Here is a 15,336-nt window from a genome sequence, read left to right as displayed (position 1 = left end):
TTGTGTATCTGAAAACACATGATGCAACATACAAATATCTGTGCATGATGTTGCCAAGCTAATCAAAACCTTGATTCCAATAAAGCAACTGGTCCTGACGGCATTCCTATTACAGTGCTGAAAAAGCTTCAACCAGAACTATCCCCCATACTTACAAAGCTATTTAAGCATGGTCTTAAGGAGAATTGTTTCCAAATACCTGGAAAACCTCGTCAGTATGCTCCGTATTTAAGAATTCAGGTAATTGGTCATCTCCCTCTCAGTGCAGACCAATAAGTCACCTTTGTGTTATGAGTAAGTTGTTGGAATCTGTTAAATAGAGAAGCAAAAATAACCTGCTAGATCTACGGCAGATGTGCTAACGGTTATATCTCATAGGATTAGCAAATCTCTTGATGGAAGTTTCCTTTCTAGGACAATTGCTCTTGACATATCAAAGGCCTTTGATATGGCATAAAGGTCTACTCCACAAGATCTCCAGCTACAGTATAGCTGGAAATGTCTTCTCAATTATTAAATCATTTCTCTGATAGATTCATAAGAGTAGTAGTTGATGGGCAGAAGTCAGAAGCTTACAGTATTAAGGCTGGAGTACCCCAGGGCTCCATCCTGGGCCCAACTCTCTTCCTGATCTACATCAAGGATCTCCTAAATCACATCCTCAGATAATTCTTATGCTGACAACCCTACCATCTATAACAACACTTCAAAGGTCGTAAATAACAAGTTCTCTTTGATTCTCTCTCCTCTGATCTTGATCACATGGTGTAATGGGGAAAGAGGTGGCTGGTTAATTTTAATGCATCTAAAACCAAGCTTCTATCTTTACATCATCAACGCTCTGATCCCCATCTGGTATCAATTGAAATGAAGGTTTCGTCTTGGAGAGGTTCCATGTTTTGACAAGCTTCTGGGCCCAACCTTTACTCATGATCTGAAATGGAGCATGTACATCAAATCCATTGCCAAGGCTGCTGGAAAAATGGTGGGATCATTCTACCGCTTCAGTAGATATCTCACTGCTGATGTAATTCCCTACCTGTATAAGAGCCAAGTACGTCCAAGGATGGAGTACTGTTGCTACATCTGGGCAGGAACTGCTAGAAGCACTTTATCCTGCCTTGACAGAGTTCAAAATAGACTTTGTAGCCTTTCCTCCCTACAATTCCCTTCTCCAAAGAGATGTTGCGAGCCTGTCTCTGCTTTATCGTTATTTTCATGGCAAGTGCTCATCTGAGGTCCAATCTATGCCCCCCACCTTGCCAAACTTTCACAAAGAATACTAGTCTAGTTAAAACCACTATCAATAATTTCTCCTATTCTTCATCAGTGACTAAATCTAAACAGATTCCATAAACAAAGCTTCTTTCTTAGAACTGCACACCTGTGGAACTCTTCCGTTTCCCTGCTTTCCAGCTGACTACAATATGGTCATCTTCAAGTCCAATGTAAACAAGTTCTTGATGAGCCGTCTCCTTAAGTAATCCAATTTACCAAATTTCCACTACTAACGATTACTACAATATTGTCCCATTAACTACTGTACACTCATTAACCCTTATCCTTGAGTGGCCTCTGCTCCTTGATAAGTGGTGACTTCTATGTATATATACAAAAAAAAAAAGAAGATGGTTGCTAAGATTCTTTCTGATCTTGACCAGTCCAAGACTTTTGGTCTTTATTCAATTCGTGTTGTCACTCAAAAGTTGTGCTCCTGAACTTTCCTCTCAAAATTATTCAATCTGTTTATCAAAATCATGTTTCTCTTCTTGGTAGAAAAGTTACTACTGTTGTTTATCTTGAAAAATGTTGGTGATCAGTTTGATCCAACTAAGTATCATCCTGTTAGTCTTCTCTCTTATGAGCAAAGTTTTTGAAAGGTTAGTCAATGGCAAATTTGTTGGTTTTCTGGAAAATCTCAGTCTCACTTTCATGGTTTTCATTCAACTGCTGATCTTTTAACTGTTGTAACTGAGCAAATTTGTTAGTTCATGGATAATTCAGGAGAGGGTAGGGCCATTGCACTAGACATTTCAAAGGCACTTGACAAAGTGTGGCATTCTGGTTTTCTACATAAACTTTTAAGATATGGTATTGGTGGTAAAGTTCTTGATGTTATTCGGTCTTTTCTTTCTGATTGAAACATGTGAGTAACTCTGAATGAAGTTTCTTCATTCTCTTTTCTTATCAATGCTGGTGTTGACTGTTTTCATTTAACCCTGCTGAAACGAAGCTTGTTTTCAATCGTAGACGTGTCCATTATAGATGGCTCTGCTCGAGGAACAATCAACTTTGAAACTTCTTGATTTTTCTTATCAAATCTTTCTTGAAGTACATATATTAGATCCACTGCTCCTTCTGATTCTCATAAAGCAGGTTCTTTATAACGTTCTAAACACTTTATCTCACACCGAAGGCTTTTCTCTATCTTTACGAATCTACTATCAGACTATATATGGAGTACTATTGTTATATTTGGGCTGGTGAATATCTGTCCCATTTTGAGGGTTCTTGATAAGATGTAGAAACTTATTTGCAATTTAATTGCCTCCACTCTCTTCTTACTCAACCTCTCAGATATGATGTTGCTAGTCTCAATCTTTTTTTATAAATACTATTATGACGTGTTCTTCAGAATTGTATGATCTATTTTCTGCTTCTCGTTTCACTTGTTGATTGTTGACCTAGTGGTCTCAATCAATTTGCTGTTTTTTATACCTCACTATGATACAGCTTCTTGTTCCAGTAACTTTCAAGACTAAGGTCAATATGAATTTTCTGTCTTTGCAATAATCTTTTGTTCTTGTTAGCTCCTTAGATTAAGTGGCATCATGCCTTGTTTGGATTGATTTCCATAAAAAACACTCAATTTTGGGAACTTTTTTACCATATTTATTCAAAATTTTCTGTGTATGGTCCCCCTGTGAGTACACAGTGAATGAAGTATAAAAAAAAAAAAAATGACTAAGTTCAACATTTGTAAACCCCTCCCCCCATCAGGCCCCAAAAGTCCCCAGGGGATGTCATATCCTGGTGATGCAGTTTTAGGCCTTAACATATGTAAATTTAAGTTCTGCACCATGCATAATGAGAAATGACCAAGTCCATCATTTGCCCCCTCCCACCATTTAGCCCCAAAAAGTCCCCAAGGCCTTAACATATTTAAATTTGACTTCAGCACCATGCAAAGCTGATGAATAGACATACACAGAAAATTTTGGACAAATATGGTAAAATAGTCCCAAAAATGGAATGTTTTTATTAACCGTTAACTCAAAGTATAGATAAACAAAATTATATAGAAATCAGTTACAACTTTACAGAAAGTTTTATAAAAATCCAAGGCATCAATTTTTTTAATCAGCACAAAAGTGTCAATTTTAGCCATTTTAACCTGAAAGGCACCCCTAGGTGGGCAACCAGAGTTTTCCCGGAAAATCCATTCTGTTAATTATTTTCCTCATATCATGTTTAATATTTGTGCAAAACATCAAAAAATTCCAAGGCATAATTATTGAAAAAAGTGCGGACAAACAAACGGACAAGGGTGAATTTACACAGGTCCACCCTCTTTTTGTCGGGGGACGAACTTGACATTTCTACACTATTACTTCTGCACATATGCAAATTTCTTCAGAGCTTGAAGTTGTTGAATTTCAAATCTTTCTTATCTGTCAATAGCTTAACAAGTAGAGAATGCAGCTTGTTTTGGTTCTAGCTGATTGCACCCAATGCATTTTTTAAAAAACTTTTGATTGGACAACATCACTGCTTTGTAATGCTATTTTATACAAGATAATCTACTCGTTGTTGTCCAGGATTTATGCATTTTTATACAAGAAATTCTAATCTGCTTTACTCAAGATAAAATATGATAATCATCAAAAACTGATCAATATATAAAGAATAGCAGGTATGTTCAAATGCAACTTCATTTTTCTGTTTTATACAGTCCTGGGCAACGCCGGTCTAAGGGCACATAAGTCAATTTGTTATTTACAGATAGGAGTCATTTATTTATTCATTGAAGAAAAAAGGTTAAAACATTTTCCCATTTCCGCCATTAAAAATTTAAAAAATTTTAATAAAATAATAGGGCTCCTTATTTTTAACTAGAAAAACAGGAACTTAAATTGTGAGCACAGGCTACGTTCAAATTGTTTATAAAGATGGAGACTATTTTGGGGGGTAAGCTTTCATTTCAGCATTTTACATGTACGACGAAACTCACTAGAACTTGGTGTTTTTAATATTTTGTTTTGTCTTTATGCTTATATATAATAAAAGAGGCACAGTTTTTTCCCTCTGGACCAAAATAGCATAGGTTTACAAGAACACATGGCACATACAAATTTATTATGTTTACAGTATTAGCCATTATCTTATTTAACTATAGAACAACATTTTAGACACATTAATTCATAATATTAAAACATTACATTTATTCCTAGAAGCGACATCATCATAACCTACAGGGGAAGTAGTTCCAATTATACCCCCTATTCCATAAGTCCTTTTACGTCCCCATTCTTCACTGCGTGAATTTATACTTTTTCCTGTGTCTACGTCAACATTAACTGACTACTGAATCGCTACATAGGACATACTCTTACCACTTTTTATCTACACAAATAATGATGTCTCCCTTTACATATTCACTGGATTTCGATTGGCTAAACTCTAAGCATTCCTACATTTTAGATTAACGATATCAGCCTCAAAACCGAACGCTCACTTGTATTTCAATATGGCCTCTTCTGATTACATACATATGAAAGAGAAACCTTCTGACTTATTACTTATTGCATTAAACACAACAACACATTACACACGTATTTACACATTAAAAAAACGTTGCTGTGTGTGTGTGTGTGTGTCAAACTAATAGGCCGCATATACTTCCGCATGCGTGTGCTTACACACATACACGTGCACGCTTTTGTTTACTTGCGTGCATGTGTTTGTATGCCATTAAACTAATAGGCCGTAAAAACTTGTGCAAGCATGTTTGTGCTTCTATACATACGTATGCTTGTGTTTTTTTTTGTTTGCTTGAGTGTGTCTGGGTTTATGTGTGTGTGTATGCGCCATAAAACTATTAAGCCACATAATATTGGACATGTATGTTGGTGTTTATACACGTGCGGTTGCTTTTTTTTTAGGGGGGGGTCTTGCATGTGTGTGTTTGCTTTCAGTATGTGTATGTGTGCTTTGTTTGTACATATGTATTTATTATGTTAACATGAGTGTGCAGCATTAGAACAGAAAATACACTTTCAGCTTTGGCCCGAAAACCAACTTATTATATTTACTGTTTCGAAGACTGTAGTAAATAAAATCTATAATATAAATCCCACCTGTCTTTTTGAATGTATGTATGTCGGCCTAAAATTTCTGACAGAGGCGACAGATTTTCACAAGATTGGTATCGTTTTGTAGCTCAACTCTTTTGACGACAAATATCGAAAAATTGGCTAAAAATATTAATTCCTTCACCCTCAACTGGGCACTTTTCTACAAGCCGGGGGTCGCTTTTTTTGCCGATATTTCCGAAAGTCATCCCCTCTTTTCGATTGACTAGCCTTAATTTAAACCTTTGCCACTTCTGGTTTGGCGATGGACACAACGGAAAAGACATTGCATTTTTTTCACATTCTTTTCCTCCTTTGCAGTACAGGTTCAAGTCTGTCTGCCTACTACCACTTTTTAATTTTTTTTGCTCAACACACTTCTAAACACGCGGGCAATGTCGGGCACCCAGACTAGTAATAAAATAAAGCGCAATTGACGAAATACTACTTTTTTAAAGTACACACACAAAAATTATTCAAACCGTCCTTCGGAATATAATTCAAACCGTCCTTCAGAATATAAATATGTCAAATGAAGTGGTGCTTATGCACTTATATTAGCGTGCTATTTTTTTTTCATAATATTTTCACATTAAATTCAAGTTTTATATCTTTTTGTTTATTAAATCGTTAGGTGAAAGTACAGAATAATTGAAAAAATGATTTTGGTAAAACTTGCAGAGAATGCTGTTTTATGGTTGTTGTAAAAATGGAACGTTAATTTAAATTTCCTTCTGTTTTAAATTTGGTACATTTTTACATTACGTCCAATTCATCTTTCACATTCGCCATGTCAATTTTTATAGGTTTTGGGGTATGCTGACAAAGTTGGAGGTGTTTCTTCAGAAAGATGTTCTTAACCTAGAGAGCTGTTCTTAACATGGGGAGGTTGGAGTGTTTATTCGTTGTATGCATACCCAAAAACCTATAAAAGTCGACATTTAAATGTGAATGGTGAGTTGGACTTATGTAAAAAAAAAAAAAAAAAAAAAAAAAAAAAAATACCAAAAAGGTACATCAAATTGACTTTTTTGTTTAAAAATTAAATTATTTTGTTTTGGTTTATAAAATTATATTTTTTATAAAAAAAAAAAATTTTTTTTTTTTTTTTGATATGTGTGTAAATAACAATTGTTGAATGTTATTTTGATGACTTTCTTTTGCGGGAAGCACAATAAAAAAAAAAAATAAAATAAAGATTAAAATGAAACGAAATTTAAATTTCCGTTCCATTTTTAGAATCATAAAACAGAGTATCCTCCGCAAGTTTTACCTGATTCTTTTTTTTTTTTTTTATATAATAAAATGATTCTCCTATATATTAATTCAAGTTTTACAATACCTGTTTTTGTTTATTAAATTGTTAGGTGAAAGTACGGAATAGTTACAAAACACCCGCCAGTCCGGTAACATAAGTGCATAAGTACCAATAAAATGATTTTTAATATTGTATTCAGCTAAATCCATAACAAGCGACAATTAAATGAATGGTTTATTTTATTGTCACTACACCATAATCACGTGATTAAAATTTTACCAGACTAAAAATTGGGAGACACAATGGTCAGGAGAACTCATAATAGTAATTCGAGCAGGTACGCATGGAAAAAATGCTAGAAATAACAATTTTGTTTTAGTAAGAAGGCTAACGAAACAGTAATTCATTCTTTCCTGGTAAATGCATGCCTAAATAAAGAAAAGTGCAGCAAAAACAACAATTTCGAGTTTCAGTTTTTAAGTTTAATGGCCACAAAGTATTTTTTTGCGGTGATTGGGCCAGGGTATTTCCATTGTAACATTTACCAAAAAATCAAATCCAACTCAACGATAAAAATCAAAAATAATATTTTTTAAAACTCCTGAGTGTTACGTTTGTAATCGATGAGATTAACATGATAAAAGAAAAACAAGGTGTCCTGAGTGGATTTTAGAGGGGGGCAGATTTCTGTAACCCTCAGCCATACGTGGCCAGGTACAGCTAGTTAAAAAATAATCTATATCAGACAACCTAACTGTAATCTCTGAGCGTATATACCATTCATTTGACAAAGCAGAGGAGGGTAGAGCAGTAGCTCTAGATATATCTAAAGCTTTTGACAGGGTATGGCATGAAGGTCTTCTCAGGAAAATCAGATCATACGGTTGGTTGGTTGTTTTTGTTTTATGGCATATAAACCTTTTTCAGGTTATTTAATGCCGAATCTAGTTATTTTGAAGAATGATTTTTAATGGAGTATATATATATATATATTTTTTAAGTCAAATTCTATTTAACCCATAGTTGGGACCCTAACAGGTACTACCACTCCACATCAGAGTGGACCTGGGAGCAATAGCAATTAAAGGGTGGCTCCAAACTCCCCAAGGCCTGCAAGGTGGGGCTTCACCATCGGATATAGTTTTAGGTCATATCCAGGACCGTAGATCATACGGTATCACTGGAAGAATCTTTAACATAATTAAATTCTTCTTAGATAAGAGAAAAATCCAGGTTGTCATCGATGGTCGTACATCCAAACAATACGATTTAAATGCGGGAGTGCCTCAGGGGTCTATCCTTGGACCTCTATTATTCCTAATATTCATAAATGACCTCCCTGACAAACTTGTCTGTGTGATGGGTTTATATGCTGATGACACCACTCTCTATAACTGACACAACAGGAAAACAAATGAACACATATATAAAGAAATGGCAAAAACACTAGAGGATGACCTCCGATCTGTAGTGGAATGGGGACAAAAATGGATGGTCACATTCAATGCTGCTAAGACTAAACTTGTTTCCTTCAATAACTACAAGAAACCTTCTCTACCACCAATAGCAATGGCCAAAGACTTTATCTGAAAGCACATCTTTTAAACTCCTCTGCTTAACGTTCACAGGAAACACGAGTTGGAAAAATTACATTGAGAGCATTGCCAGAAACGCTGCGAAAAAGGTAGGTTCTCTCTACCGTGCTAGAAAGCTACTAACGCCTGAAAGTATCCTGTACCTCTATAAGGCCACCATTCGCCCATGGATGGAGTATTGTCGTCATATTTGGGCTGGTGCATCTGCTACTAGTCTCTCACTCCTAGACAGGGTTCAAAAGAGAGTCACCAACCTAATAGGTCCTAAACTGTCATCTAAACTTCAGCCTCTGTCCCATTGACGTAATGTAGCATCCCTCTGCCTGTTCTACAAGTATTTCAATAGTGAATGCTCTGACGAACTGCAAGCACTTGTGCTCCCTCGACGTAAGTACCCCCCGACAAGCAGCAAAATCCCACCCCTTCACAGTTGAGATCTCTAGATGTAAGAGAGCCTTCTACTCCAGTAGTTTCTTCCCCAGAACCGCTGCACTTTGGAATTCCCTTCAGAGTTCTTGCTTCCCCAACTGTACTGACATGCAGAAGTTCAAGTGTAACGTGAACTGATATCTTGCTGCCCAACTCCCCACATAGTACTCCTGTAGCTTATGTCCCTGGTAGTAGCCCCCTACAGCAAAGTGGCAATGTGCCTTGTTTAGGGTGAAATTACAATAATATATCTATAGAAAAGTGAAATTGTGTGTGTGTACATTTCTCTACCAAACTACTCTGTCAATTTTCAACCTACAGACTTGAGATTTGACATAAGGGGTATTGAGATTTGGGAATATCTTTTTGGTTTTCAGCCAGAAATTTGGCTGTCAAGAAGTCAAAGTTCGAAAGATTTACCTTTGAAAACTCTACCAAACTCCCCTGCCAATCTTGAGTCTAAGCACTTGAATTTTTAGATGTAGGTTACTTGGACATGGATTAAATTTTTTAATTTGATTTGAGCCCAAAACAATAAATGTTAAGAGGTCAAAATTGGGGTCAAAGTTAAAAAAATTGACCTCTACGGTCTCTACCAAATTATTTAGCCAATTTTTGGTCTAAACATTTAAAATTTTACATAAACTGTATTCAAACATAGGGCAAAGTTTTTCATCTGTTTTTGGCCGAAAATTTGGCGGCCAAGGGGTCAAAGTTCAAAAGATTTGACCATTGCGGTCTCTAGCAAACTATTTGGCCAATTTTCGCCCTAAACATTTGAAATTTTAAATAAAGGATATTCAGACATGCAAGCTTTTTAATCAGTTTTTGGGCGAAAATTTGAATGCCAAGAGGTCGAAGTTTACAGAGTTGTAAACTCTACCAAACTCCTCTGCCAATTTTGGGTCTAAAGACGTGAAATTTTAGATGTAGGTTACCTGGACACGAGTCAAACTTACATATATATATATATATATATATATATATATATATATATATATATATATATATATATATATAATTTTTAAGTAAAATTCAGTTAAAACAATTCACTAAACAATTTAGGTGACCGAAATAGGAATTTACTCACTTTCTCATCCTTTGAATGAATAGAGAACAAGAAAAAAATGTATAAACAGGCTAGAATCTAAAATATTGTGCTGTACTGCCTTTTCTCTGGGTCGCAAGTACTTTAATGAGATTTTTTTAATGTCCCCGTCAACAGCAAAAACATGAGGAAAGGGAGAGTAAAATGCCTTTTCTTGAAAGTTTGGTTTTCTCCAAATTAAGAGAGAGAGAGAGAGAGAGGCAGCAAAAAGAAAAGTCACCTTTTTTAACATAGAAGATAGAGATGAGTTACAAACTTGAGCAGAAAGTTGTTGGCAATTTGTCAATAAATAAAATGGGTACCCTCATCCCCCTCGCACGCAGATTCCTGACTACGCAAGATTCGGTGGTTTCCAGGGTGATACAAAAATGTAGAGGTTGCAGAGGATGAAAAGAAAACACACACACACACACTGGCAAACACACACAATGAAGTATTTAAATCCTTCCAGAGTCGCATAAAAAAATGAGGATAGTCAACGTAACTGAGAAGATAAACTACCCGGCGTGGTTCGGGAGGCGTTTTAGTTTCATTTAAATTTTTTGTTTTATGAAAGGATTTTGAAAGTTAAATTTAATCATTACAATATCGTTTCGTTATTCAATTATTAATTGAACCAAAATGCTATAAAAACTAACTACTTTTGTTAGGGCAATGTTGTTTTAATAATTTAACTTAAAGTTTTTGGATGCAAATAGATTCCAAAACTTAATCTTTTAGTTACATTTTAAAAGCCGGAAATGACATTATTCCAGTTTAAAGACAAAAAAAAAAAAAAAAAAGTCACAATTCATTCGTTTTATTTCGGCTATTAAAAAGATTAAGATGGTTTACTTGTTTACAAAGAATTCGAAATGCATTCTCGTGGATTTCATATTTCAATGGGATCAAAGTGTAGTATCAACAAATAAATATCTTTTGTAAATAAAATTGATTTCAAAACATTGAGGATATTTTAAGTGGGATAATATATAGAGTAAATGTGGTACTGTAGTAGTGACTGCTGGACTAAAAGTGATGGCCAAATAATGAAAAACAGTACGTAAACGAACGGGTTAGAATACGTCTAGTTAAGAGTCGGATAGACAGCGGGTAACCAACGATCACCTGCAGTCCTGCAGTCTTGCACTCTTGTACACAGACACTCTTACACTTTTGATGACATTGCGTGTGTAAGTGAAATTGATTTTTATTTGCGAATAAATAATTGAAAGTGTAGTATCTGCTCTCTCCTGGAAAGAGGGAAAAATCTTCAACTAGAGTAATTTTTAAATGTGTCACATTAGAAGCCGACCTTGCCCTTGTGCACAGGTGAATAAATAGAAATTAAGACACTTATGCAGTATACGGACGGCGGCCATCATTTTGGGTGCGTTTCGTTTTATTACACTGTAGCCTGGCTACAGTGTAGCCATGTGGCGCTTTCGGTCAAAGAACAGGAGACAATAACTTGTACTTTTTGTTGATCCTTTAATGTTTTAATTCGAAAAATGTTCATTTAAATTATTTGTTTGGAAAAAATTACTTATTAAAAATCCAATGTTGCTTTGATTACAAAATTGTTTTATAAAAAATTATATTTTCTTACGCAGACTTTCGTTGACACTTCAACAGGTACCCCAATTTTACTTCAATTCAAAAATGCTTCGGGGGGGGGGGGGTCCAATGTTGCTTAATTCGGAAAAGTGTTTCATTTAAATTATTAATTTGTTGTTGACCCTTCAATGTTGCTTTAATTCGAAAAATATTTCATTTAAATTTGTTTGGGGGGAAAAAAATTACTTTAAAATCCAATGTTGCTTGCACGCATTACAAAATTGTTTTAAAATTATATTTTCTCACGCAGACTTAAATATTTATACAATTGTATATTGATATATATTTATGCAATATATGTTTTGGTTTTCAAATATTTTCCTGTTCGGAAAAAAATTCTTGTTTGTTACTTATTTGCCGTGTTATTTGACCAAGAAGAAATTGGAATCATCGCCCCCCCCCCAACAATGGCCGCCGTCCGTCTACTGCACAAGTGCACAACTGTCGAAATTAAATGGTTAATAAACACATCACATAAGTAATTTTGAGAGGGAATCCGTTCAATTTTCTTTTCTTTTTTTTTTTTTTTTTTTAATCAACAAAATAAATAGCTTAGTTGTAAAATAACCCTTTACTATAATAAAGACCAATGTGGATTTATATGCATTATGTACTGTACTTGCATCCAGTCACGCAAAGTTAGCGAGTAAAATATGTGCCCTTTTCTAACCCACGAGCAAAACCATTTCAAGTGGTGTGGGAAAGTGAGAAAGCAAATAGCAAGTCAGACAACCTCATCAAATGAATTCGGAAAGAACGGTGTGTTTTTCTTTGTTTCTTCCTTAAGGTTATCAGAAATAGTAACTTCGCATGCTAAAAGTTTATACGTATGCAGAACACGAACACGGGTCGTGCTGAAATAACATTTAGAAATCCATTCTTAACATCTGGAAGAAGTCGTGTTTTTGTAACTATTCTGTACTTTCACTTAACAATAAATAAAATATACAGTCAAAATTTTATTTAAAGATCCTATTAAAAAAAAAAAAAGCACCGTCCGTATTCCGTAAGTAAGTGCCTAAAAATTAATTTACTGATATAACTTTATATGATTTTGTATGAATATTTTAGTATTCTAAGTGCGAACATAGAGCATATTTTCTGTCCTTTTTGTCGGAAGGAGGTTGTACTTGTATACTATTATCGTAATAAAAACCCATTGCAGTTGAAACTAAGAAAAACAAAATTTAAAAAAAAAAAAATAGAGCAATAACATGAACAATGTTTATGTTTTTGAACGCAGAATTAATGAACGGAGTAGTTAAAAAAAAAAAAAAAAAAGCTTTAATTTAGAATTAATTATTTTTTTTTTTAGATTGATCATTCGTATAATTCGGACTACTATTCTCATTTTGATTGTTATATATATTCACAACATTTCAGCCGATGTAAACCTCCGATCCTCTTCGGATGAATCTTTTCGAACTTGTGAACCTTCTAGTCGCATTTTGCAGTCTTTATACGAAACCTGGACAGAATTTCGAACTGAACCGTTCTTTAATTTAATCCACGAGGGGTCCGATTCGGCTCTAAATTCTGTTCAAATTTCCGAGTTTCGCCAAACTTGACAAGAAGGTGCCCAAGTTCGAAAAGATGTCCTCGAAGGTAGGAAGTTACATCGGCTGAATATAATAACCAAGATGAGAATAGTAGTCCGAATAAACCAAATAAGTATAAGATTTTTAGAATTAAAACTAAGTGATTAAACTGCAAAGTGGGAAATCTGCAGTTATTTCGCCAAGAAAACAAATACGTTTTTGATGAATTTAAAACTGTAAAAAAGTAATAACAAAATATATATTTTGAAAATATGGGGAAAATATGTAAATGAAATAAACACAAAATCTGGACTTAAAAAATAATAAGTAAATAAAATAAAAATATCACTTGAAACCCTTCCTCTCCCAAACGAGTTTTCTATACTCTAACCATAATAAAAAAGGTACTAGTGCAGAGAGTGATCCGGACGTAAATAATAGCGTTATTATTTAAAAAGTCATTCTTAACATGGGGAGGGGTGGGTGTTTTGTACCTATTCTATACTTCACCCTTACAATTTAATTAAAAGACATATAAAACTTTAATTAAACTTGGAAATACGATTTTTAAAAAATAGCGCGGATCACTATGCACTAGCACCATAAAAAATAAACATTTATTTTAATCTTAGCTTTTCAGGTTTTGATTCGTTTTTTTTTTTATTATTGGTTATTGTTTATGTATACATGTCTAAAATAATATTGAATAATCGTGCCAAAATCGAAAAAAAAAATGAGCAGGTAAACATATTTAGGGGAATTAACGACCTAAATCACATTGAATAACTTGTGTTAAACGATAGAGAGGTGAGAATAACAGAATCCCCCTCTGTTATTTTTCTACTAATCTCAACATATAAAGATTCGGGTCAGTATATTGTTTTTAAAATATTCACCAGTAATAAATCGAGGAAAACAGCTAAGAAAAGTTGTAAAAGAAAAAAAAAAAAAAAAAAAAAAAAAACGAACGAAATAAAAACAAATGTTCCTCCCCACTCTAGTTTTAGACAAATCAAAATAAACTTAAAGGGAGAAAAGCGTGAGGTTTGATTATAAACAAAAACAAATTAAACCATTAAGGCAATAAACAAACAAAAAAGCGAATGTGATATACATAAATAAATGTGAATTGAAAGGAAATAATTTATTCAGCAAATTGACTAAAATTAAAGTCAAATAAATAAATAAACGAATAAAATGTGTACTAAAAAGGATTTTTCTGACCCTGGAAACGAAACGAATATGTCGCGTCGTCAGCAAGAAAATCCCAAAGTTGGAAGATTAATCTAACTACTAGATACGGATAACTAAAGAGAAATACCTGAGGAAACCCATGAACGGTTTCTTTTTGTCGTGCATAGTACAATTGTTGTGAACACCTGTTATAAGTCCCTGATGGTAACTGGCGATGGAGTTGAAACTTCAAACAGCCGCCATGATGCCGTGTTATAAAAATAGTCTTTTTTTGATTTCGCACTATTAAAGAGTCCTTCTCGATTGCTTAACTGGGAAACAGGACGCCAAACGGAAAACGAAACTCCGCAGTTTATCGTGCCGCTTTTTACACGCAACCAATTGGACTAAATTCTCACGCCCTTTTTCGCTGTAATGATTTTATTTTGGTAAATCTTACTAGTGGTAACAAATTATTTTGAAGGAAATGCAGTTGCGAAATTAATGAAAGCAATTTATTTTTGTTTACCTAGTTATTTGTGATCGGTTTGAGTTAAGAAAAAAAAAAAAAAGATAAGCTTGTGAAGTTTCGTTTTTGTTAGCTCCTTCCTTACATCAAATGGCTTCATGCTTTGTCTCGAGCGATTGTCATAAAAAAAAGTTAATGTAAGTATTTGTTTTGAATAAAGTTTGGCCATCTTGTTTAACCACAAAGAGATAAGGTACCTAACCGGCTATCTGTAGGTTAGAAGGTGTAAGTCGGCGTTCACCAACTCATAATCAAGCAAATTCAAAACAGGGAATTTTAACGCCTTCCAAGGCAGAGTTACTTTAGCTCCAGTCTTGGAGGAAACAAAAGAAATTGGAATAAAACTAAACCGAACTGATTTGATTTTCACATGCAAAACCTTATATACGGGTGTTCTGGAACATTCCAGTCTGTTTGTTGTCTCACTGCAACATAGTTCCTTTATAGTTCCTTTATTGCATGTGTGAGGCTGGGCAAATTACGACATTGTAATCCTGCGCATTCTGATATCCGTGGGCGTTGAAATAGTGATTGCTATGAAAATGTCTCTGCCAAAGATTTGTTCCGGCCGTATGTAGTGGTCGCTACATATCTATGGGTTACTTTGCTCAGAACTATAATTAACGTATCTTATATTATAATGAAACAAGATTTTTTTTAACGCAAATAGGTCACAAATGACTAAGTAAACCTAAATATTTGTTTTAATTAAATTCTCAACAGAATTTCCTTTAAAATAATCTGTTTATAATAACGTTT

General features: G+C 34.3%; 1 protein-coding gene across 5 annotated transcripts in view; it reads right to left on the bottom strand.

Moving 5' to 3' along the window:
- LOC145283681 (uncharacterized) overlaps window positions 1–15,093 on the bottom strand; it is a 60,386-nt gene extending 45,293 nt beyond the window's left edge. For 2 of the 5 annotated variants that reach the window (XM_080132705.1, XM_080132706.1), the window contains exon 1: window positions 14,197–15,065. The gene's annotated coding sequence lies outside the window, so the exon portion shown is untranslated. Of the gene's footprint in view, window positions 1–14,196 lie in introns of all 5 variants that reach the window. The other 3 variants (XM_080132703.1, XM_080132704.1, XM_080132707.1) reach the window with 3 other exon arrangements.
- Between the last annotated feature and the right edge of the window lie 243 nt (window positions 15,094–15,336).

This window comes from Euprymna scolopes, chromosome 8, assembly GCF_053919585.1.
Source record: "Euprymna scolopes isolate OS-2025 chromosome 8, ASM5391958v1, whole genome shotgun sequence".
NCBI classification, from domain to species: Eukaryota; Metazoa; Mollusca; class Cephalopoda; order Sepiida; family Sepiolidae; genus Euprymna; species Euprymna scolopes.
Note: the sequence above shows the minus strand (reverse complement) of the source record. Positions and strands in the feature narration are given on the sequence as shown.